The sequence below is a fragment of the Pleurodeles waltl genome, chromosome 11, assembly GCF_031143425.1.
Source record: "Pleurodeles waltl isolate 20211129_DDA chromosome 11, aPleWal1.hap1.20221129, whole genome shotgun sequence".
NCBI classification, from domain to species: domain Eukaryota; kingdom Metazoa; phylum Chordata; class Amphibia; order Caudata; family Salamandridae; genus Pleurodeles; species Pleurodeles waltl.
This window is the reverse complement of record NC_090450.1, coordinates 1,003,072,136-1,003,094,953: the sequence shown is the minus strand read 5'-3', so window position 1 is coordinate 1,003,094,953 and position 22,818 is coordinate 1,003,072,136.

The window sequence follows — 22,818 nt, the reverse complement described above, 5'->3', positions numbered from 1 at the left end:
ACAGTTTCTGTCACACCTAGTGGCATTGGCCTTGCCACACTGGCTGCTTGTCCCCTTACAATGGATAAGTACAGGCAGACAGTTTCAATAAATGGTGTTGAGGCCTTGGCCTACAGGGACACAGGTGCCAGTTTCACTTTGGTGACTGAAAACCTAGTGCCTCCTGAACAACACATCATTGGACAACAGTATAAGATTATTGATGTCCATAACTCCACTAAGTTTCTTCCCTTAGCTATAATTCAGTTTAGTTGGGGTGGAGTTACTGGCCCTAAGCAGGTGGTGGTATCACCTAGCTTACCTGTAGACTGTCTCTTAGGTAATGACCTAGAGGCCTCAGGTTGGGCTGATGTAGAGTTTTATGCCCATGCAGCCATGCTGGGCATCCCTGAGGAATTGTTCCCTCTCATTTCAAGTGAAATGAAAAAGCAAAGGAGAGAAGGCCTGAAAACTCAGGATCCCTCTCCATCAACAGGTAAAAAGGGTATCACAGTATCCCCTAACCACCCTACCATTCAGGATACTATTCCTGTGGTGGGAGAAACCTCTCCTGGGGTGGCACCTGTTCCAAGGGAATCATCAGCTGCCAAAGCTGAACTCCCTGAGGTGGAAGTACCTCTCTGTGGGATAACTAACATTGGTGAGAAAAACAGCACCATTTTAGTTAACATGGAGCATCCCTCCAACCCTCCCAGAGAAACTTTAGTGCAGAAACCCTGCACTACCTCACAACACTTAGGACAGCATCCCTGCCCTAGTGTGGAACTCATAGGACAGCATCCCTGCCCTGCTCCAACTCAAGAGAAACAGCATCCCTGTTCTCTCTTCCAGCCAGATGGACAAAGTTTTTGCCCAGCTATGGCTTTTCTGAGACTGCATCCCTGTCTGGCATTTCCATCACTACAAATAGGTTCAGTGGACAATTCCCACTGCTCTAAACTAAAACTTACTGATAGAAACTCTGAAAATACATCTTCACATTGTTGCTTAGCTAAAAAACTTCAAACAGGGTGGTTTACATCCCCACCGGGAAGTAACCATATAGTGGATGATAAAGGGAGTAACCAGTCTATTGCAGAGCTACTCTCTACTTATCACCACTTAGACAATAAAGTCTCAACTGGCCAAGGTTAGCCTTATTGTCCTTCGTTTGGGGGGGGTTGTGTGAGAAGGTAGCCTCTTTCTAGCCTTGTTACCCCCACTTTTGGCCTGTTTGTGAGTGTATGCCAGGGTGTTTGTCACTGTTTTCACTGTCTCACTGGGATCCTGATAGCCAGGCCTCAGTGCTCATAGTGAAAACACTATGTTTTCAGTATGTTTGTTATGTGTCACTGGGATCCTGCTGGTCAGGACCCCAGTGCTCATAGGTTTGTGGCCTATATGTATGTGTCACTGGGACCCTGTCACACAGGGCCCCAGTGCTCATAGGTGTGCATGTATATGTTCCCTGTGTGGTGCCTAACTGTCTCACTGAGGCTCTGCTAATCAGAACCTCAGTGGTTATGCTCTCTCATTTCTTTCCAAATTGTCACTAACAGGCTAGTGACCATTTTTACCAATTTACATTGGCTTACTGGAACACCCTTATAATTCCCTAGTATATGGTACTGAGGTACCCAGGGTATTGGGGTTCCAGGAGATCCCTATGGGCTGCAGCATTTCTTTTGCCACCCATAGGGAGCTCTGACAATTCTTACACAGGCCTGCCACTGCAGCCTGAGTGAAATAACGTCCACGTTATTTCACAGCCATTTTACACTGCACTTAAGTAACTTATAAGTCACCTATATGTCTAACCTTTACCTGGTAAAGGTTAGGTGCAAAGTTACTTAGTGTGAGGGCACCCTGGCACTAGCCAAGGTGCCCCCACATTGTTCAGATCCAATTCCCTGAACTTTGTGAGTGCGCGGACACCATTACACGCGTGCACTACATATAGGTCACTACCTATATGTAGCTTCACAATGGTAACTCCGAATATGGCCATGTAACATGTCTATGATCATGGAATTGCGCCCTCTATGCCATCCTGGCATAGTTGGCACAATCCCATGATCCCAGTGGTCTGTAGCACAGACCCTGGTACTGCCAAACTGCCCTTCCTGGGGTTTCACTGCAGCTGCTGCTGCTGCCAACCCCTCAGACAGGCATCTGCCCTCCTGGGGTCCAGCCAGGCCTGGCCCAGGATGGCAGAACAAAGAACTTCCTCTGAGAGAGGGTGTGACACCCTCTCCCTTTGGAAAATGGTGTGAAGGCAGGGGAGGAGTAGCCTCCCCCAGCCTCTGGAAATGCTTTCTTGGGCACAGATGTGCCCAATTCTGCATAAGCCAGTCTACACCGGTTCAGGGACCCCTTAGCCCCTGCTCTGGCGCGAAACTGGACAAAGGAAAGGGGAGTGACCACTCCCCTGACCTGCACCTCCCCTGGGAGGTGTCCAGAGCTCCTCCAGTGTGCTCCAGACCTCTGCCATCTTGGAAACAGAGTGTAGGAAGTTGGCTCTGTATGTGCTATTTCAAAGTAAGGAATAGCATGCACAGAGTCCAAGGGTTCCCCTTAGAGGTAAAATAGTGGTAAAAATAGATAATACTAATGCTCTATTTTGTGGTAGTGTGGTCGAGCAGTAGGCTTATCCAAGGAGTAGTGTTAAGCATTTGTTGGACATACACATAGACAATAAATGAGGTACACACACTCAGAGACAAATCCAGCCAATAGGTTTTTGTATAGAAAAATATATTTTCTTAGTTTATTTTAAGAACCACAGGTTCAAATTCTACTTGTAATATCTCATTCGAAAGGTATTGCAGGTAAGTACTTTAGGAACTTCAAATCATAAAAATTGCATGTATACTTTTCAAGTTATTGACAAATAGCTGTTTTAAAAGTGGGCACTTAGTGCAATTTTCACAGTTCCTAGGGGAGGTAAGTATTTGTTAGTTTTACCAGGTAAGTAAGACACTTACAGGGTTCAGTTCTTGGTCCAAGGTAGCCCACCGTTGGGGGTTCAGAGCAACCCCAAAGTTATCACACCAGCAGCTCAGGGCCGGTCAGGTGCAGAGTTCAAAGTGGTGCCCAAAACACATAGGCTAGAATGGAGAGAAGGGGGTGCCCCGGTTCCGGTCTGCTTGCAGGTAAGTACCCACGTCTTCGGAGGGCAGACCAGGGGGGTTTTGTAGGGCACCGGGGGGGACACAAGCCCACACAGAAATTTCACCCTCAGCAGCGCGGGGGCGGCCGGGTGCAGTGTAGAAACAGGCGTCGGGTTCGCAATGTTAGTCTATGAGAGATCTCGGGATCTCTTCAGCGCTGCAGGCAGGCAAGGGGGGGATTCCTCGGGGAAACCTCCACTTGGGCGAGGGAGAGGGACTCCTGGGGGTCACTTCTCCAGTGAAAGTCCGGTCCTTCAGGTCCTGGGGGCTGCGGGTGCAGGGTCTCTCCCAGGCGTCGGGACTTTAGGTTCAAAGAGTCGCGGTCAGGGGAAGCCTCGGGATTCCCTCTGCAGGCGGCGCTGTGGGGGCTCAGGGGGGACAGGTTTTTGTACTCACAGTCTTAGAGTAGTCCTGGGGTCCCTCCTGAGATGTTGGATCTCCACCAGCCGAGTCGGGGTCGCCGGGTGCAGTGTTGCAAGTCTCACGCTTCTTGCGGGGAGCTTGCAGGGTTCTTTAAAGCTGCTGGAAACAAAGTTGCAGCTTTTCTTGGAGCAGGTCCGCTGTCCTCGGGAGTTTCTTGTCTTTTCGAAGCAGGGGCAGTCCTCAGAGGATGTCGAGGTCGCTGGTCCCTTTGGAAGGCGTCGCTGGAGCAGGATCTTTGGAAGGCAGGAGACAGGCCGGTGAGTTTCTGGAGCCAAGGCAGTAGTCGTCTTCTGGTCTTCCTCTGCAGGGGTTTTCAGCTAGGCAGTCCTTCTTCTTGTAGTTGCAGGAATCTAATTTTCTAGGGTTCAGGGTAGCCCTTTGTAAGGAAATGCCTCCTTGGCATGGTTGCCCCCTGACTTTTTGCCTTTGCTGATGCTATGTTTACAATTGAAAGTGTGCTGAGGCCTGCTAACCAGGCCCCAGCACCAGTGTTCTTTCCCTAACCTGTACTTTTGTATCCACAATTGGCAGACCCTGGCATCCAGATAAGTCCCTTGTAACTGGTACTTCTAGTACCAAGGGCCCTGATGCCAAGGAAGGTCTCTAAGGGCTGCAGCATGTCTTATGCCACCCTGGAGACCCCTCACTCAGCACAGACACACTGCTTGCCAGCTTGTGTGTGCTAGTGAGGACAAAACGAGTAAGTCGGCATGGCACTCCCCTCAGGGTGCCATGCCAGCCTCTCACTGCCTATGCAGTATAGGTAAGCCACCCCTCTAGCAGGCCTTACAGCCCTAAGGCAGGGTGCACTATACCATAGGTGAGGGTACCAGTGCATGAGCATGGTACCCCTACAGTGTCTAAACAAAACCTTAGACATTGTAAGTGCAGGGTAGCCATAAGAGTATATGGTCTGGGAGTCTGTCAAGCACGAACTCCACAGCACCATAATGGCTACACTGAAAACTGGGAAGTTTGGTATCAAACTTCTCAGCACAATAAATGCACACTGATGCCAGTGTACATTTTATTGTAAAATACACCCCAGAGGGCACCTTAGAGGTGCCCCCTGAAACTTAACCGACTATCTGTGTAGGCTGACTAGTTTTAGCAGCCTGCCACAAACCGAGACATGTTGCTGGCCCCATGGGGAGAGTGCCTTTGTCACTCTGAGGCCAGTAACAAAGCCTGCACTGGGTGGAGATACTAACACCTCCCCCAGGCAGGAATTGTCACACCTGGCGGTGAGCCTCAAAGGCTCACCTCCTTTGTGCCAACCCAGCAGGACACTCCAGCTAGTGGAGTTGCCCGCCCCCTCCGGCCAGGCCCCACTTTTGGCGGCAAGGCCGGAGAAAATAATGAGAAAAACAAGGAGGAGTCACTGGCCAGTCAGGACAGCCCCTAAGGTGTCCTGAGCTGAAGTGACTCTAACTTTTAGAAATCCTCCATCTTGCAGATGGAGGATTCCCCCAATAGGGTTAGGATTGTGACCCCCTCCCCTTGGGAGGAGGCACAAAGAGGGTGTACCCACCCTCAGGGCTAGTAGCCATTGGCTACTAACCCCCCAGACCTAAACACGCCCTTAAATTTAGTATTTAAGGGCTACCCTGAACCCTAGAAAATCAGATTCCTGCAACTACAAGAAGAAGGACTGCCTAGCTGAAAACCCCTGCAGAGGAAGACCAGAAGACGACAACTGCCTTGGCTCCAGAAACTCACCGGCCTGTCTCCTGCCTTCCAAAGATCCTGCTCCAGCGACGCCTTCCGAAGGGACCAGCGACCTCGACATCCTCTGAGGACTGCCCCTGCTTCGAAAAGACAAGAAACTCCCGAGGACAGCGGACCTGCTCCAAGAAAAGCTGCAACTTTGTTTCCAGCAGCTTTAAAGAACCCTGCAAGCTCCCCGCAAGAAGCGTGAGACTTGCAACACTGCACCCGGCGACCCCGACTCGGCTGGTGGAGATCCGACACCTCAGGAGGGACCCCAGGACTACTCTGATACTGTGAGTACCAAAACCTGTCCCCCCTGAGCCCCCACAGCGCCGCCTGCAGAGGGAATCCCGAGGCTTCCCCTGACCGCGACTCTTTGCACCTAAAGTCCCGACGCCTGGGAGAGACCCTGCACCCGCAGCCCCCAGGACCTGAAGGACCGGACTTTCACTGGAGAAGTGACCCCCAGGAGTCCCTCTCCCTTGCCCAAGTGGAGGTTTCCCCGAGGAACCCCCCCCTTGCCTGCCTGCAGCGCTGAAGAGATCCCGAGATCTCTCATAGACTAACATTGCAAACCCGACGCTTGTTTCGACACTGCACCCGGCCGCCCCCGCGCTGCTGAGGGTGAAATTTCTGTGTGGACTTGTGTCCCCCCCGGTGCCCTACAAAACCCCCCTGGTCTGCCCTCCGAAGACGCGGGTACTTACCTGCAAGCAGACCGGAACCGGGGCACCCCCTTCTCTCCATTCTAGCCTATGTGTTTTGGGCACCACTTTGAACTCTGCACCTGACCGGCCCTGAGCTGCTGGTGTGGTGACTTTGGGGTGGCTCTGAACCCCCAACGGTGGGCTACCTTGGACCAAGAACTGAACCCTGTAAGTGTCTTACTTACCTGGTAAAACTAACAAAAACTTACCTCCCCTAGGAACTGTGAAAATTGCACTAAGTGTCCACTTTTAAAACAGCTATTTGTGAATAACTTGAAAAGTATACATGCAATTTTGATGATTTGAAGTTCCTAAAGTACTTACCTGCAATACCTTTCGAATGAGATATTACATGTAGAATTTGAACCTGTGGTTCTTAAAATAAACTAAGAAAAGATATTTTTCTATATAAAAACCTATTGGCTGGATTTGTCTCTGAGTGTGTGTACCTCATTTATTGTCTATGTGTATGTACAACAAATGCTTAACACTACTCCTTGGATAAGCCTACTGCTCGACCACACTACCACAAAATAGAGCATTAGTATTATCTATTTTTACCACTATTCTACCTCTAAGGGGAACCCTTGGACTCTGTGCATGCTATTCCTTACTTTGAAATAGCACATACAGAGCCAACTTCCTACATTGGTGGATCAGCGGTGGGGTACAAGACTTTGCATTTGCTGGACTACTCAGCCAATACCTGATCACACGACAAATTCCAAAATTGTCATTAGAAATTCATTTTTGCAATTTGAAATTTTTCTAAATTCTTAAAAGTCCTGCTAGGGCCTTGTGTGTTAAGTCCCTGTTTAGCATTGTCTTTTAGAGTTTAAAAGTTTGTTAAAAGTTTGAAATTAGATTCTAGAAACAGTTTTAGATTCTTTAAAAAGTCTTCCAACTTTTAGCAAAATAATGTCTGATACAGAGATGAATGTGGTGGAACTCGACACCACACCTTACCTCCATCTTAAGATGAGGGAGCTAAGGTCTCTCTGTAATATCAAAAAAATAACCATTGGCTCCAGACCTACCAAAATTCAGCTCCAGGAGCTGTTGGCAGAGTTTGAAAAAGCCAACCCCTCTGATGATGACATCACAGAGGAAGAAATTAGTGACTTGGAGGCCAATGTCCCTCCTCCAGTCCTAAATAGGGAGAACAGGACCCCTCAAGTCCTGTCTCCAACTGTGTTAGTCAGAAATAGTGAGTCCCTCACAGGAGGGTCCCACATTTCTGAAATCACTGAGGATGCTCTCAGTGAAGATGACCTCCTGTTAGCCAGGATGGCCAAAAGATTGGCTTTAGAGAGACAGCTCCTAGCCATAGAAAGGGAAAGACAAGAGATGGGCCTAGGACCCATCAATGGTGGCAGCAATATAAATAGGGTCAGAGATTCTCCTGACATGTTAAAAATCCCCAAAGGGATTGTGACAAAATATGAAGATGGTGATGACATCACCAAATGGTTCACAGCTTTTGAGAGGGCTTGTGTAACCAGAAAAGTGAACAGATCTCACTGGGGTGCTCTCCTTTGGGAAATGTTCACTGGAAAGTGTAGGGATAGACTCCTCACACTCTCTGGAAAAGATGCAGAATCTTATGACCTCATGAAGGGTACCCTGATTGAGGGCTTTGGATTCTCCACTGAGGAGTATAGGATTAGATTCAGGGGGGCTCAAAAATCCTCGAGCCAGACCTGGGTTGACTTTGTAGACTACTCAGTGAAAACACTAGATGGTTGGATTCAAGGCAGTGGTGTAAGTAATTATGATGGGCTGTACAATTTATTTGTGAAAGAACACCTGTTAAGTAATTGTTTCAATGATAAACTGCATCAGCATCTGGTAGACCTAGGACCAATTTCTCCCCAAGAATTGGGAAAGAAGGCGGACCATTGGGTCAAGACAAGGGTGTCCAAGACTTCAACAGGGGGTGACCAAAAGAAAGGGGTCACAAAGACTCCCCAGGGGAAGGGTGATGAGACAACCAAAACTAAAAATAGTAAAGAGTCTTCTACAGGCCCCCAAAAACCTGCACAGGAGGGTGGGCCCAGAGCCTCTTCACAAAACAATGGGTACAAGGGTAAAAACTTTGATCCCAAAAAGGCCTGGTGTCATAGCTGTAAACAGCATGGACACCAAACTGGAGACAAGGCCTGTCCCAAGAAAGGTTCCACTCCAAACTCCCATCCAGGTAACACTGGTATGGCTAGTCTCCAAGTGGGATCAACAGTGTGCCCAGAGCAAATCAGGGTCCACACTGAAGCTACTCTAGTTTCTGAGGGTGGGGTGGATTTAGCCACACTAGCTGTCTGGCCGCCTAACATGCAAAAATACAGACAGCAACTCTTAATTAATGGGACTAGAATAGAGGGCCTGAGGGATACAGGTGCCAGTGTCACCATGGTGACAGAGAAACTGGTTTCCCCTGGCCAATACCTGACTGGAAAAACTTACACAGTCACCAACGCTGACAATCAGAGAAAAGTACATCCCATGGCAATGGTTACTTTAGAATGGGGAGGGGTCAATGGCCTGAAACAGGTGGTGGTCTCCTCAAATATCCCAGTGGACTGTCTGCTTGGAAATGACCTGGAGTCCTCAGCATGGGCTGAGGTAGAACTAAAAACCCATGCAGCAATGCTGGGTATCCCTGAACTGGTGTGTGTGAAAACAAGAGCACAATGCAAGGCACAGGGTGAAAAAGTAGAGCTGGAGTCTGGAAAAATGGCCCAGCCTACCAAGAGAACAGGAAAGTCAGTTGGGAAACCAACTGCAACACAGCAAAAGAAAGGGAACCTCTCTTCTCAGGAAGAAGTTCTGCCCTCTGAGGGAACTGAGCCTTTGGAGCTTGAACCTTACCAGGTTGAGCTCTTGGGCCCAGGGGGACCCTCAAGGGAGGAGCTGTGTAAGGGACAAGAAACCTGTCCCTCTCTTGAAGGCCTTAGGCAGCAAGCTGCTGAAGAGTCCAAAGGCAAGAAAAATGGAACACATAGGGTCTATTGGGAAGATGGACTCCTGTACACTGAGGCCAGAGACCCCAAACCTGGTGCCACTAGGAGAGTGGTAGTGCCTCAGCTGTTCAGAGAGTTCATCCTAACATTGGCCCATGACATTCCCCTTGCTGGACATTTGGGACAAACCAAGACGTGGGAGAGGTTAGTCAACCACTTCTACTGGCCCAATATGTCCAACATGGTTAAAGGAGTTTTGCCTCTCCTGCCCCACCTGTCAAGCCAGTGGTAAGACAGGTGGGCATCCAAAGGCCCCCCTCATTCCACTTCCAGTGGTGGGGGTGCCCTTTGAAAGAGTGGGTGTGGACATAGTTGGTCCACTAGAACCTCCCACAGCCTCAGGAAATATGTATATCCTGGTAGTAGTGGATCATGCTACCAGGTATCCTGAAGCTATTCCCCTTAGGTCGACTACTGCCCCTGCAGTAGCCAAGGCCCTCATTGGTATCTTTACCAGAGTGGGTTTCCCTAAGGAGGTGGTGTCTGACAGAGGTACCAACTTCATGTCAGCATACCTAAAGCACATGTGGAATGAGTGTGGAGTGACTTATAAATTCACTACACCTTACCATCCACAAACTAATGGCTTAGTTGAGAGATTCAACAAGACATTAAAGGGCATGATCATGGGGCTCCCAGAAAAACTCAAAAGGAGATGGGATGTCCTCCTGCCATGTCTGCTTTTCGCTTACAGGGAGGTACCACAGAAGGGAGTAGGGTTCTCACCCTTTGAACTTCTGTTTGGTCATCCTGTAAGGGGACCACTTGCCCTTGTTAAAGAAGGCTGGGAGAGACCTCTCCATGAGCCTAAACAGGACATAGTGGACTATGTACTTGGCCTTCGCTCCAGAATGGCAGAGTACATGGAAAAGGCAACCAAAAACCTTGAGGCCAGCCAACAACTCCAGAAGTTTTGGTATGACCAAAAGGCTGCACTGGTTGAGTTCCAACCAGGGCAGAAAGTCTGGGTTCTGGAGCCTGTGGCTCCCAGGGCACTCCAGGACAAATGGAGTGGCCCTTACCCAGTACTAGAAAGGAAGAGTCAGGTCACCTACCTGGTGGACCTGGGCACAAGCAGGAGCCCCAAGAGGGTGATCCATGTAAACCGCCTTAAGCTCTTCCACGACAGGGCTGATGTCAATCTGTTGATGGTAACAGATGAGGATCAGGAGGCAGAGAGTGAACCTCTCCCTGATCTTCTGTCATCAGACCCAAAAGATGGCACAGTAGATGGAGTGATCTACTCAGACACCCTCTCTGGCCAACAGCAAGCTGATTGTAGGAGAGTCCTGCAACAGTTTCCTGAACTCTTCTCCTTAACCCCTGGTCAGACACACCTGTGTACCCATGATGTGGACACAGGAGACAGCATGCCTGTCAAGAACAAAATCTTTAGACAATCTGACCATGTTAAGGAAAGCATCCAGGTGGAAGTCCACAAGATGCTGGAATTGGGAGTAATTGAGCGCTCTGACAGCCCCTGGGCTAGCCCAGTAGTCTTAGTCCCCAAACCTCACACCAAAGATGGAAAGAAAGAGATGAGGTTTTGTGTGGACTACAGAGGGCTCAATTCTGTCACCAAGACAGATGCCCATCCAATTCCAAGAGCTGATGAGCTCATTGATAAATTAGGTGCTGCCAAATTTCTAAGTACCTTTGACTTGACAGCAGGGTACTGGCAAATAAAAATGGCACCTGGAGCAAAAGAAAAGACAGCATGCTCCACACCTGATGGGCATTATCAGTTTACTGTTATGCCCTTTGGTTTAAAGAATGCCCCTGCCACCTTCCAAAGGTTGGTGAATCAAGTCCTTGCTGGCTTGGAGTCCTTTAGCACAGCTTATCTTGATGATATTGCTGTCTTTAGCTCCACCTGGCAGGATCACCTGGTCCACCTGAGGAAGGTTTTGAAGACTCTGCAATCTGCAGGCCTCTCTATCAAGGCATCCAAATGCCAGATAGGGCAGGGAACTGTGGTTTACTTGGGCCACCTTGTAGGTGGAGGCCAAGTTCAGCCACTCCAACCCAAGATCCAGACTATTCTGGACTGGGTAGCTCCAAAAACCCAGACTCAAGTCAGGGCATTCCTTGGCTTGACTGGGTATTACAGGAGGTTTGTGAAGGGATATGGATCCATTGTGACAGCCCTCACTGAACTAACCTCCAAGCGAATGCCCAAAAAAGTGAACTGGACTGTGGAATGCCAACAGGCCTTTGACACCCTGAAACAGGCAATGTGCTCAGCACCAGTTCTCAAAGCTCCAGATTATTCTAAGCAGTTCATTGTGCAGACTGATGCCTCTGAACATGGGATAGGGGCAGTTTTGTCCCAAACAAATGATGATGGCCTTGACCAGCCTGTTGCTTTCATTAGCAGGAGGTTACTCCCCAGGGAGCAGCGTTGGAGTGCCATTGAGAGGGAGGCCTTTGCTGTGGTTTGGTCCCTGAAGAAGCTGAGACCATACCTCTTTGGGACTCACTTCCTAGTTCAAACTGACCACAGACCTCTCAAATGGCTGATGCAAATGAAAGGTGAAAATCCTAAACTGTTGAGGTGGTCCATCTCCCTACAGGGAATGGACTTTATAGTGGAACACAGACCTGGGACTGCCCATGCCAATGCAGATGGCCTTTCCAGGTTCTTCCACTTAGAAAATGAAGACTCTCTTGGGAAAGGTTAGTCTCATCCTCTTTCGTTTGGGGGGGGGGTTGTGTAAGGAAATGCCTCCTTGGCATGGTTGCCCCCTGACTTTTTGCCTTTGCTGATGCTATGTTTACAATTGAAAGTGTGCTGAGGCCTGCTAACCAGGCCCCAGCACCAGTGTTCTTTCCCTAACCTGTACTTTTGTATCCACAATTGGCAGACCCTGGCATCCAGATAAGTCCCTTGTAACTGGTACTTCTAGTACCAAGGGCCCTGATGCCAAGGAAGGTCTCTAAGGGCTGCAGCATGTCTTATGCCACCCTGGAGACCCCTCACTCAGCACAGACACACTGCTTGCCAGCTTGTGTGTGCTAGTGAGGACAAAACGAGTAAGTCGGCATGGCACTCCCCTCAGGGTGCCATGCCAGCCTCTCACTGCCTATGCAGTATAGGTAAGCCACCCCTCTAGCAGGCCTTACAGCCCTAAGGCAGGGTGCACTATACCATAGGTGAGGGTACCAGTGCATGAGCATGGTACCCCTACAGTGTCTAAACAAAACCTTAGACATTGTAAGTGCAGGGTAGCCATAAGAGTATATGGTCTGGGAGTCTGTCAAGCACGAACTCCACAGCACCATAATGGCTACACTGAAAACTGGGAAGTTTGGTATCAAACTTCTCAGCACAATAAATGCACACTGATGCCAGTGTACATTTTATTGTAAAATACACCCCAGAGGGCACCTTAGAGGTGCCCCCTGAAACTTAACCGACTATCTGTGTAGGCTGACTAGTTTTAGCAGCCTGCCACAAACCGAGACATGTTGCTGGCCCCATGGGGAGAGTGCCTTTGTCACTCTGAGGCCAGTAACAAAGCCTGCACTGGGTGGAGATACTAACACCTCCCCCAGGCAGGAATTGTCACACCTGGCGGTGAGCCTCAAAGGCTCACCTCCTTTGTGCCAACCCAGCAGGACACTCCAGCTAGTGGAGTTGCCCGCCCCCTCCGGCCAGGCCCCACTTTTGGCGGCAAGGCCGGAGAAAATAATGAGAAAAACAAGGAGGAGTCACTGGCCAGTCAGGACAGCCCCTAAGGTGTCCTGAGCTGAAGTGACTCTAACTTTTAGAAATCCTCCATCTTGCAGATGGAGGATTCCCCCAATAGGGTTAGGATTGTGACCCCCTCCCCTTGGGAGGAGGCACAAAGAGGGTGTACCCACCCTCAGGGCTAGTAGCCATTGGCTACTAACCCCCCAGACCTAAACACGCCCTTAAATTTAGTATTTAAGGGCTACCCTGAACCCTAGAAAATCAGATTCCTGCAACTACAAGAAGAAGGACTGCCTAGCTGAAAACCCCTGCAGAGGAAGACCAGAAGACGACAACTGCCTTGGCTCCAGAAACTCACCGGCCTGTCTCCTGCCTTCCAAAGATCCTGCTCCAGCGACGCCTTCCGAAGGGACCAGCGACCTCGACATCCTCTGAGGACTGCCCCTGCTTCGAAAAGACAAGAAACTCCCGAGGACAGCGGACCTGCTCCAAGAAAAGCTGCAACTTTGTTTCCAGCAGCTTTAAAGAACCCTGCAAGCTCCCCGCAAGAAGCGTGAGACTTGCAACACTGCACCCGGCGACCCCGACTCGGCTGGTGGAGATCCGACACCTCAGGAGGGACCCCAGGACTACTCTGATACTGTGAGTACCAAAACCTGTCCCCCCTGAGCCCCCACAGCGCCGCCTGCAGAGGGAATCCCGAGGCTTCCCCTGACCGCGACTCTTTGCACCTAAAGTCCCGACGCCTGGGAGAGACCCTGCACCCGCAGCCCCCAGGACCTGAAGGACCGGACTTTCACTGGAGAAGTGACCCCCAGGAGTCCCTCTCCCTTGCCCAAGTGGAGGTTTCCCCGAGGAACCCCCCCCTTGCCTGCCTGCAGCGCTGAAGAGATCCCGAGATCTCTCATAGACTAACATTGCAAACCCGACGCTTGTTTCGACACTGCACCCGGCCGCCCCCGCGCTGCTGAGGGTGAAATTTCTGTGTGGACTTGTGTCCCCCCCGGTGCCCTACAAAACCCCCCTGGTCTGCCCTCCGAAGACGCGGGTACTTACCTGCAAGCAGACCGGAACCGGGGCACCCCCTTCTCTCCATTCTAGCCTATGTGTTTTGGGCACCACTTTGAACTCTGCACCTGACCGGCCCTGAGCTGCTGGTGTGGTGACTTTGGGGTGGCTCTGAACCCCCAACGGTGGGCTACCTTGGACCAAGAACTGAACCCTGTAAGTGTCTTACTTACCTGGTAAAACTAACAAAAACTTACCTCCCCTAGGAACTGTGAAAATTGCACTAAGTGTCCACTTTTAAAACAGCTATTTGTGAATAACTTGAAAAGTATACATGCAATTTTGATGATTTGAAGTTCCTAAAGTACTTACCTGCAATACCTTTCGAATGAGATATTACATGTAGAATTTGAACCTGTGGTTCTTAAAATAAACTAAGAAAAGATATTTTTCTATATAAAAACCTATTGGCTGGATTTGTCTCTGAGTGTGTGTACCTCATTTATTGTCTATGTGTATGTACAACAAATGCTTAACACTACTCCTTGGATAAGCCTACTGCTCGACCACACTACCACAAAATAGAGCATTAGTATTATCTATTTTTACCACTATTCTACCTCTAAGGGGAACCCTTGGACTCTGTGCATGCTATTCCTTACTTTGAAATAGCACATACAGAGCCAACTTCCTACACCCTTAAATACTAAATTTAAGGGCGTGTTTAGGTCTGGGGGGTTAGTAGCCAATGGCTACTAGCCCTGAGGGTGGGTACACCCTCTTTGTGCCTCCTCCCAAGGGGAGGGGGTCACAATCCTAACCCTATTGGGGGAATCCTCCATCTGCAAGATGGAGGATTTCTAAAAGTCAGAGTCACCTCAGCTCAGGACACCTTAGGGGCTGTCCTGACTGGCCAGTGACTCCTCCTTGTTGCTTTCTTTGTTCCCTCCAGCCTTGCCGCCAAAAGTGGGGGCCGTGGCCGGAGGGGGCGGGCAACTCCACTAAGCTGGAGTGCCCTGCTGGGCTGTGACAAAGGGGTGAGCCTTTGAGGCTCACCGCCAGGTGTCACAGCTCCTGCCTGGGGGAGGTGTTAGCATCTCCACCCAGTGCAGGCTTTGTTACTGGCCTCAGAGTGACAAAGGCACTCTCCCCATGGGGCCAGCAACATGTCTCTAGTGTGGCAGGCTGCTGGAACTAGTCAGCCTACACAGATAGTCGGTTAAGTTTTAGGGGGCACCTCTAAGGTGCCCTCTGTGGTGTATTTTACAATAAAATGTACACTGGCATCAGTGTGCATTTATTGTGCTGAGAAGTTTGATACCAAACTTCCCAGTTTTCAGTGTAGCCATTATGGTGCTGTGGAGTTCGTGTAAAACAGACTCCCAGACCATATACTCTTATGGCTACCCTGCACTTACAATGTCTAAGGTTTTGTTTAGACACTGTAGGGGCACAGTGCTCATGCACTGGTACCCTCACCTATGGTATAGTGCACCCTGCCTTAGGGCTGTAAGGCCTGCTAGAGGGGTGTCTTACCTATACTGCATAGGCAGTGAGAGGCTGGCATGGCACCCTGAGGGGAGTGCCATGTCGACTTACTCATTTTGTTCTCACTAGCACACACAGGCTTGTAAGCAGTGTGTCTGTGCTGAGTGAGGGGTCTCTAGGGTGGCATAAGACATGCTGCAGCCCTTAGAGACCTTTCCTTGGCATCAGGGCCCTTGGTACTAGAAGTACCAGTTTACAAGGGACTTATCTGAATGCCAGGGTGTGCCAATTGTGGATACAATGGTACATTTTAGGTGAAGGAACACTGGTGCTGGGGCCTGGTTAGCAGGGTCCCAGCACACTTCTTAGTCAAGTCAGCATCAGTATCAGGCAAAAGGTGGGGGGGTAACTGCAACAGGGAGCCATTTCTTTACACAAGCCCCCCCCAGCCCACAGGCCAGGAGACTCAGCCCAAGCTGGGAGAGTCTTCCTAGTCTGTCAGGCGAGGAAGAGTAGGAGAAATAGGCTGGTTAGTTGCAGGGCCTACTCTGCCTTACATCCTTCTGTTCAGGTCATTCCCTTTGGGGAACTGACCCACTTCCACAGTGATAGGACCTAGTCTGAATTGCCTCTTGTCTGCCTCTTCAATGTCTCCACCCATTCTTTCTATTTTGGTCTTAGAGGTGTCCACCTCTGCTAACCTTATCTTGGCCAGGGTCACCCCTAGCTTACCCAGAGAGGTTACCCAGAGCTGGAGTAACCCCACCATGACCAATAGGGTCAGGGGGCCTAACTTGCTATTTGGCATGGGGTCAGACCACCATGCTAAGGATAGTGCAGCCATAAAGGCTAACACCCAGCAGAGGCCACTGACAGCTGTCAGTGCCCAGAACCACACCTTTAGCTCTTCACCTAAAAGGGAAGGGGCTAAGTTACAGGCTTCTTTGGGTTCAGGTTGCCTGTCTGCTGTATTGGAGTGGGGGGTTACCACATCTTGTAGTAAACACCCTTCTTCCACTCTTTCTTCTGTTAGCTGAGGAGCCACCCACTCAGGTTTAACAGTTGCCTGACTAGCCAGGACTTCTTGTGGGTCAGGTTGGACTTTATCAGGGCCATTTTTGGAGTTCTCCCCTACTGGAGCAGAATCTCCTTGGCTTGCTGTAACCTTGGCTAAAGGTTGTCCACCCTTCCTACTCTGTTTTCTTTTCTTCTTCTTCTGGGGCCTGCTTGCATTTACTGCAGAGGCAGGACTTCCAGAATCCTTGGGAGAGGACTGGCACTGGACCAGTTCCTCTCTTGGGCTCTGACTAACCTCTGGGTAGTCATTTCCAAGGAGACAATCAAGGGGGAGGTCTGTACTGACTACTACCCTTCTCCAGCTAAGAGTGCCACCCACTTCTATGGGTACTAAAGCCACAGGCCTCTTAGTGACCCTGTCTAGGCTAACTCTTACCCTGGCAGTCTCACCTGGGATGTACTGGTTTGAGAGCACCAGCCTGTCATGCACAATAGTGTGACTGGCACAAGTGTCTCTAAGGGCAGTGGTTGGGATTCCATTCACCAGTAGGTGGTGGAAGTGTCTACTTCCCTCTGGAATCTCCAACTCACCTGTTGGGCCCTGTTTCCAGTTGAAGGCTAGGAAGACCTCCTCATCTGAGGAGTCATCTCCCATGGCTACACTGGTTACCCCTGGAATTTTGTTCTGGGGTTTGTTTTTGGGACAAGAAGTGTCCTTGGTGTGGTGCCCAGACTGTTTACAGTTGTGGCACCATGCCTTAGTGGCATCCCAGTTCTTACCCTGGTACCCACCTTTGTTTTGGGTTGTGTCTTGGGGCCCACCCACCTGTTCTGGTTTTTGGGGGCCTACAGAGGACTCTGTTTCTTTGTTTCTAGTGTCACCCACTTTCTCCTGGGGAGTTTTTGTAACCCCTTTCTTTTGGTCACCCCCAGTGGAAGTTTTGGTTACCCTAGTCTTGACCCAGTGGTCTGCCTTCTTTCCCAATTCTTGGGGAGAAATTGGACCTAGGTCTACCAGATACTGATGCAACTTTTCATTGAAGCAGTTACTTAAAATGTGTTCTTTCATAAACAAATTATAAAGCCCAACATAGTCACACACTTCATTTCCAGTTAACCAACCATCTAGTGTTTTTACTGAGTAGTCTACAAAATCAACCCAGGTCTGGCTCGAGGATTTTTGAGCCCCCCTGAATCTAATTCTATACTCCTCAGTGGAGAATCCAAAGCCCTCAATCAGGGTACCCTTCATGAGGTCATAAGATTCTGCATCTTTTCCAGAGAGTGTGAGGAGTCTATCCCTACACTTTCCAGTGAACATTTCCCAAAGGAGAGCACCCCAGTGAGATCTGTTCACTTTTCTGGTTACACAAGCCCTCTCAAAAGCTGTGAACCATTTGGTGATGTCATCACCATCTTCATATTTTGTTACAATCCCTTTGGGGATTTTTAGGATGTCAGGAGAATCTCTGACCCTATTTAAGTTGCTGCCACCATTGATGGGACCTAGGCCCATCTCTTTTCTTTCCCTTTCTATGGCTAGGAGCTGCTTTTCCAAAGCCAATCTTTTGACCATCCTGGCTAACAGGGGGTCATCTTCACTGAGAGCATCCTCAGTGATTTCAGAAATGCTGGACCCTCCTGTGAGGGAAGCAACATTTCTGACTATCATTTTTGGAGACAGGGCTTGAGAGGCCCTGGTCTCCCTATTTAGGACTGGAAGGGGGGAATTGCCCTCCAAGTCACTAATTTCTTCCTCTGTGAAGTCATCCTCAGAGGGGTTGGCTTTTTCAAACTCTGCCAACAGCTCCTGGAGCTGAATTTTGGTAGGTCTGGAGCCAATGGTTATTTTTTTGATATTACAGAGAGACCTTAGCTCCCTCATCTTAAGATGGAGGTAAGGTGTGGTGTCGAGTTCCACCACATTCATCTCTGTATCAGACATTATTTTGCTAAAAGTTGGAAGACTTTTTAAAGAATCTAAAACTGTTCCTAGAATCTAATTTCAAACTTTTAACAACCTTTTAAACTCTAAAAGACAATGCTAAACAGGGACTTAACACACAAGGCCCTAGCAGGACTTTTAAGAATTTAGAAAAATTTCAAATTGCAAAATTGAATTTCTAATGACAATTTTGGAATTTGTCGTGTGATCAGGTATTGGCTGAGTAGTCCAGCAAATGCAAAGTCTTGTACCCCACCGCTGATCCACCAATGTAGGAAGTTGGCTCTGTATGTGCTATTTCAAAGTAAGGAATAGCATGCACAGAGTCCAAGGGTTCCCCTTAGAGGTAAAATAGTGGTAAAAATAGATAATACTAATGCTCTATTTTGTGGTAGTGTGGTCGAGCAGTAGGCTTATCCAAGGAGTAGTGTTAAGCATTTGTTGGACATACACATAGACAATAAATGAGGTACACACACTCAGAGACAAATCCAGCCAATAGGTTTTTGTATAGAAAAATATATTTTCTTAGTTTATTTTAAGAACCACAGGTTCAAATTCTACTTGTAATATCTCATTCGAAAGGTATTGCAGGTAAGTACTTTAGGAACTTCAAATCATAAAAATTGCATGTATACTTTTCAAGTTATTGACAAATAGCTGTTTTAAAAGTGGGCACTTAGTGCAATTTTCACAGTTCCTAGGGGAGGTAAGTATTTGTTAGTTTTACCAGGTAAGTAAGACACTTACAGGGTTCAGTTCTTGGTCCAAGGTAGCCCACCGTTGGGGGTTCAGAGCAACCCCAAAGTTATCACACCAGCAGCTCAGGGCCAGTCAGGTGCAGAGTTCAAAGTGGTGCCCAAAACACATAGGCTAGAATGGAGAGAAGGGGGTGCCCCGGTTCCGGTCTGCTTGCAGGTAAGTACCCACGTCTTCGGAGGGCAGACCAGGGGGGTTTTGTAGGGCACCGGGGGGGACACAAGCCCACACAGAAATTTCACCCTCAGCAGCGCGGGGGCGGCCGGGTGCAGTGTAGAAACAGGCGTCGGGTTCGCAATGTTAGTCTATGAGAGATCTCGGGATCTCTTCAGCGCTGCAGGCAGGCAAGGGGGGGATTCCTCGGGGAAACCTCCACTTGGGCGAGGGAGAGGGACTCCTGGGGGTCACTTCTCCAGTGAAAGTCCGGTCCTTCAGGTCCTGGGGGCTGCGGGTGCAGGGTCTCTCCCAGGCGTCGGGACTTTAGGTTCAAAGAGTCGCGGTCAGGGGAAGCCTCGGGATTCCCTCTGCAGGCGGCGCTGTGGGGGCTCAGGGGGGACAGGTTTTTGTACTCACAGTCTTAGAGTAGTCCTGGGGTCCCTCCTGAGATGTTGGATCTCCACCAGCCGAGTCGGGGTCGCCGGGTGCAGTGTTGCAAGTCTCACGCTTCTTGCGGGGAGCTTGCAGGGTTCTTTAAAGCTGCTGGAAACAAAGTTGCAGCTTTTCTTGGAGCAGGTCCGCTGTCCTCGGGAGTTTCTTGTCTTTTCGAAGCAGGGGCAGTCCTCAGAGGATGTCGAGGTCGCTGGTCCCTTTGGAAGGCGTCGCTGGAGCAGGATCTTTGGAAGGCAGGAGACAGGCCGGTGAGTTTCTGGAGCCAAGGCAGTAGTCGTCTTCTGGTCTTCCTCTGCAGGGGTTTTCAGCTAGGCAGTCCTTCTTCTTGTAGTTGCAGGAATCTAATTTTCTAGGGTTCAGGGTAGCCCTTAAATACTAAATTTAAGGGCGTGTTTAGGTCTGGGGGGTTAGTAGCCAATGGCTACTAGCCCTGAGGGTGGGTACACCCTCTTTGTGCCTCCTCCCAAGGGGAGGGGGTCACAATCCTAACCCTATTGGGGGAATCCTCCATCTGCAAGATGGAGGATTTCTAAAAGTCAGAGTCACCTCAGCTCAGGACACCTTAGGGGCTGTCCTGACTGGCCAGTGACTCCTCCTTGTTGCTTTCTTTGTTCCCTCCAGCCTTGCCGCCAAAAGTGGGGGCCGTGGCCGGAGGGGGCGGGCAACTCCACTAAGCTGGAGTGCCCTGCTGGGCTGTGACAAAGGGGTGAGCCTTTGAGGCTCACCGCCAGGTGTCACAGCTCCTGCCTGGGGGAGGTGTTAGCATCTCCACCCAGTGCAGGCTTTGTTACTGGCCTCAGAGTGACAAAGGCACTCTCCCCATGGGGCCAGCAACATGTCTCTAGTGTGGCAGGCTGCTGGAACTAGTCAGCCTACACAGATAGTCGGTTAAGTTTTAGGGGGCACCTCTAAGGTGCCCTCTGTGGTGTATTTTACAATAAAATGTACACTGGCATCAGTGTGCATTTATTGTGCTGAGAAGTTTGATACCAAACTTCCCAGTTTTCAGTGTAGCCATTATGGTGCTGTGGAGTTCGTGTAAAACAGACTCCCAGACCATATACTCTTATGGCTACCCTGCACTTACAATGTCTAAGGTTTTGTTTAGACACTGTAGGGGCACAGTGCTCATGCACTGGTACCCTCACCTATGGTATAGTGCACCCTGCCTTAGGGCTGTAAGGCCTGCTAGAGGGGTGTCTTACCTATACTGCATAGGCAGTGAGAGGCTGGCATGGCACCCTGAGGGGAGTGCCATGTCGACTTACTCATTTTGTTCTCACTAGCACACACAGGCTTGTAAGCAGTGTGTCTGTGCTGAGTGAGGGGTCTCTAGGGTGGCATAAGACATGCTGCAGCCCTTAGAGACCTTTCCTTGGCATCAGGGCCCTTGGTACTAGAAGTACCAGTTTACAAGGGACTTATCTGAATGCCAGGGTGTGCCAATTGTGGATACAATGGTACATTTTAGGTGAAGGAACACTGGTGCTGGGGCCTGGTTAGCAGGGTCCCAGCACACTTCTTAGTCAAGTCAGCATCAGTATCAGGCAAAAAGTGGGGGGGTAACTGCAACAGGGAGCCATTTCTTTACACAGAGGTGCTGCTGGCACACTGGACTGCTCTGAGTGGCCAGTGCCACCAGGTGACGTCAGAGACTCCTGCTGATAGGCTCCTTCAGGTGTTAGTAGCCTTTCCTCTCTCCTAGGTAGCCAAACCCTCTTTTCTGGCTATTTAGGGTCTCTGTCTCTGGGGAAACTTTAGATAACGAATGCATGAGCTCAGCCGAGTTCCTCTGCATCTCCCTCTTCACCTTCTGATAAGGAATCGACCGCTGACCGCGCTGGAAGCCTGCAAACCTGCAACATAGTAGCAAAGACGACTACTGCAACTCTGTAACGCTGATCCTGCCGCCTTCTCGACTGTTTTCCTGCTTGTGCATGCTGTGGAGGTAGTCTGCCTCCTCTCTGCACCAGAAGCTCCGAAGAAATCTCCCGTGGGTCGACGGAATCTTCCCCCTGCAACCGCAGGCACCAAAAAGCTGCATTACCGGTCCCTTGGGTCTCCTCTCAGCACGACGAGCGAGGTCCCTCGAATCCAGCGACGCTGTCCAAGTGACCCCCACAGTCCAGTGACTCTTCAGCCCAAGTTTGGTGGAGGTAAGTCCTTGCCTCACCTCGCTGGGCTGCATTGCTGGGAACCGCGACTTTGCAGCTACTCCGGCCCCTGTGCACTTCCGGCGGAAATCCTTTGTGCACAGCCAAGCCTGGGTCCACGGCACTCTAACCTGCATTGCACGACTTTCTAAGTTGGTCTCCGGCGACGTGGGACTCCTTTGTGCAACTTCGGCGAGCACCGTTTCACGCATCCTCGTAGTGCCTGTTTCTGGCACTTCTCCGGGTGCTACCTGCTTCAGTGAGGGCTCTTTGTCTTGCTCGACGTCCCCTCTCTCTGCAGGTCCAATTTGCGACCTGCTGGTCCCTCCTGGGCCCCAGCAGCGTCCAAAAACGCTAAACGCACGATTTGCGTGTAGCAAGGCTTGTTGGCGTCCTTCCGGCGGGAAAACACTTCTGCACGACTCTCCAAGGCGAGAGGGATCCGTCCACCAAAAGGGAAGTCTCTAGCCCTTTTCGTTCCTGCAGAAACCTCAGCTTCTTCTGTCCAGTCGAAGCTTCTTTGCACCCGCAGCTGGCATTTCCTGGGCATCTGCCCATCTCCGACTTGCTTGTGACTTTTGGACTTGGTCCCCTTGTTCCACAGGTACCCTAGATTGGAAATCCACAGTTGTTGCATTGCTGGTTTGTGTCTTTCCTGCATTATTCCTCTAACACGACTACTTTGTCCTTAGGGGAACTTTAGTGCACTTTGCACTCACTTTTCAGGGTCTTGGGGAGGGTTATTTTTCTAACTCTCACTATTTTCTAATAGTCCCAGCGACCCTCTACAAGGTCACATAGGTTTGGGGTCCATTCGTGGTTCGCATTCCACTTTTGGAGTATATGGTTTGTGTTGCCCCTATCCCTATGTTTCTCCATTGCATCCTATTGTAACTATACATTGTTTGCACTGTTTTCTAAGACTATACTGCATATTTTTGCTATTGTGTATATATATCTTGTGTATATTTCCTATCCTCTCCCTGAGGGTACACTCTAAGATACTTTGGCATATTGTCATAAAAATAAAGTACCTTTATTTTTAGTATAACTGTGTATTGTGTTTTCTTATGATATTGTGCATATGACACTAAGTGGTACTGTAGTAGCTTCACACGTCTCCTAGTTCAGCCTAAGCT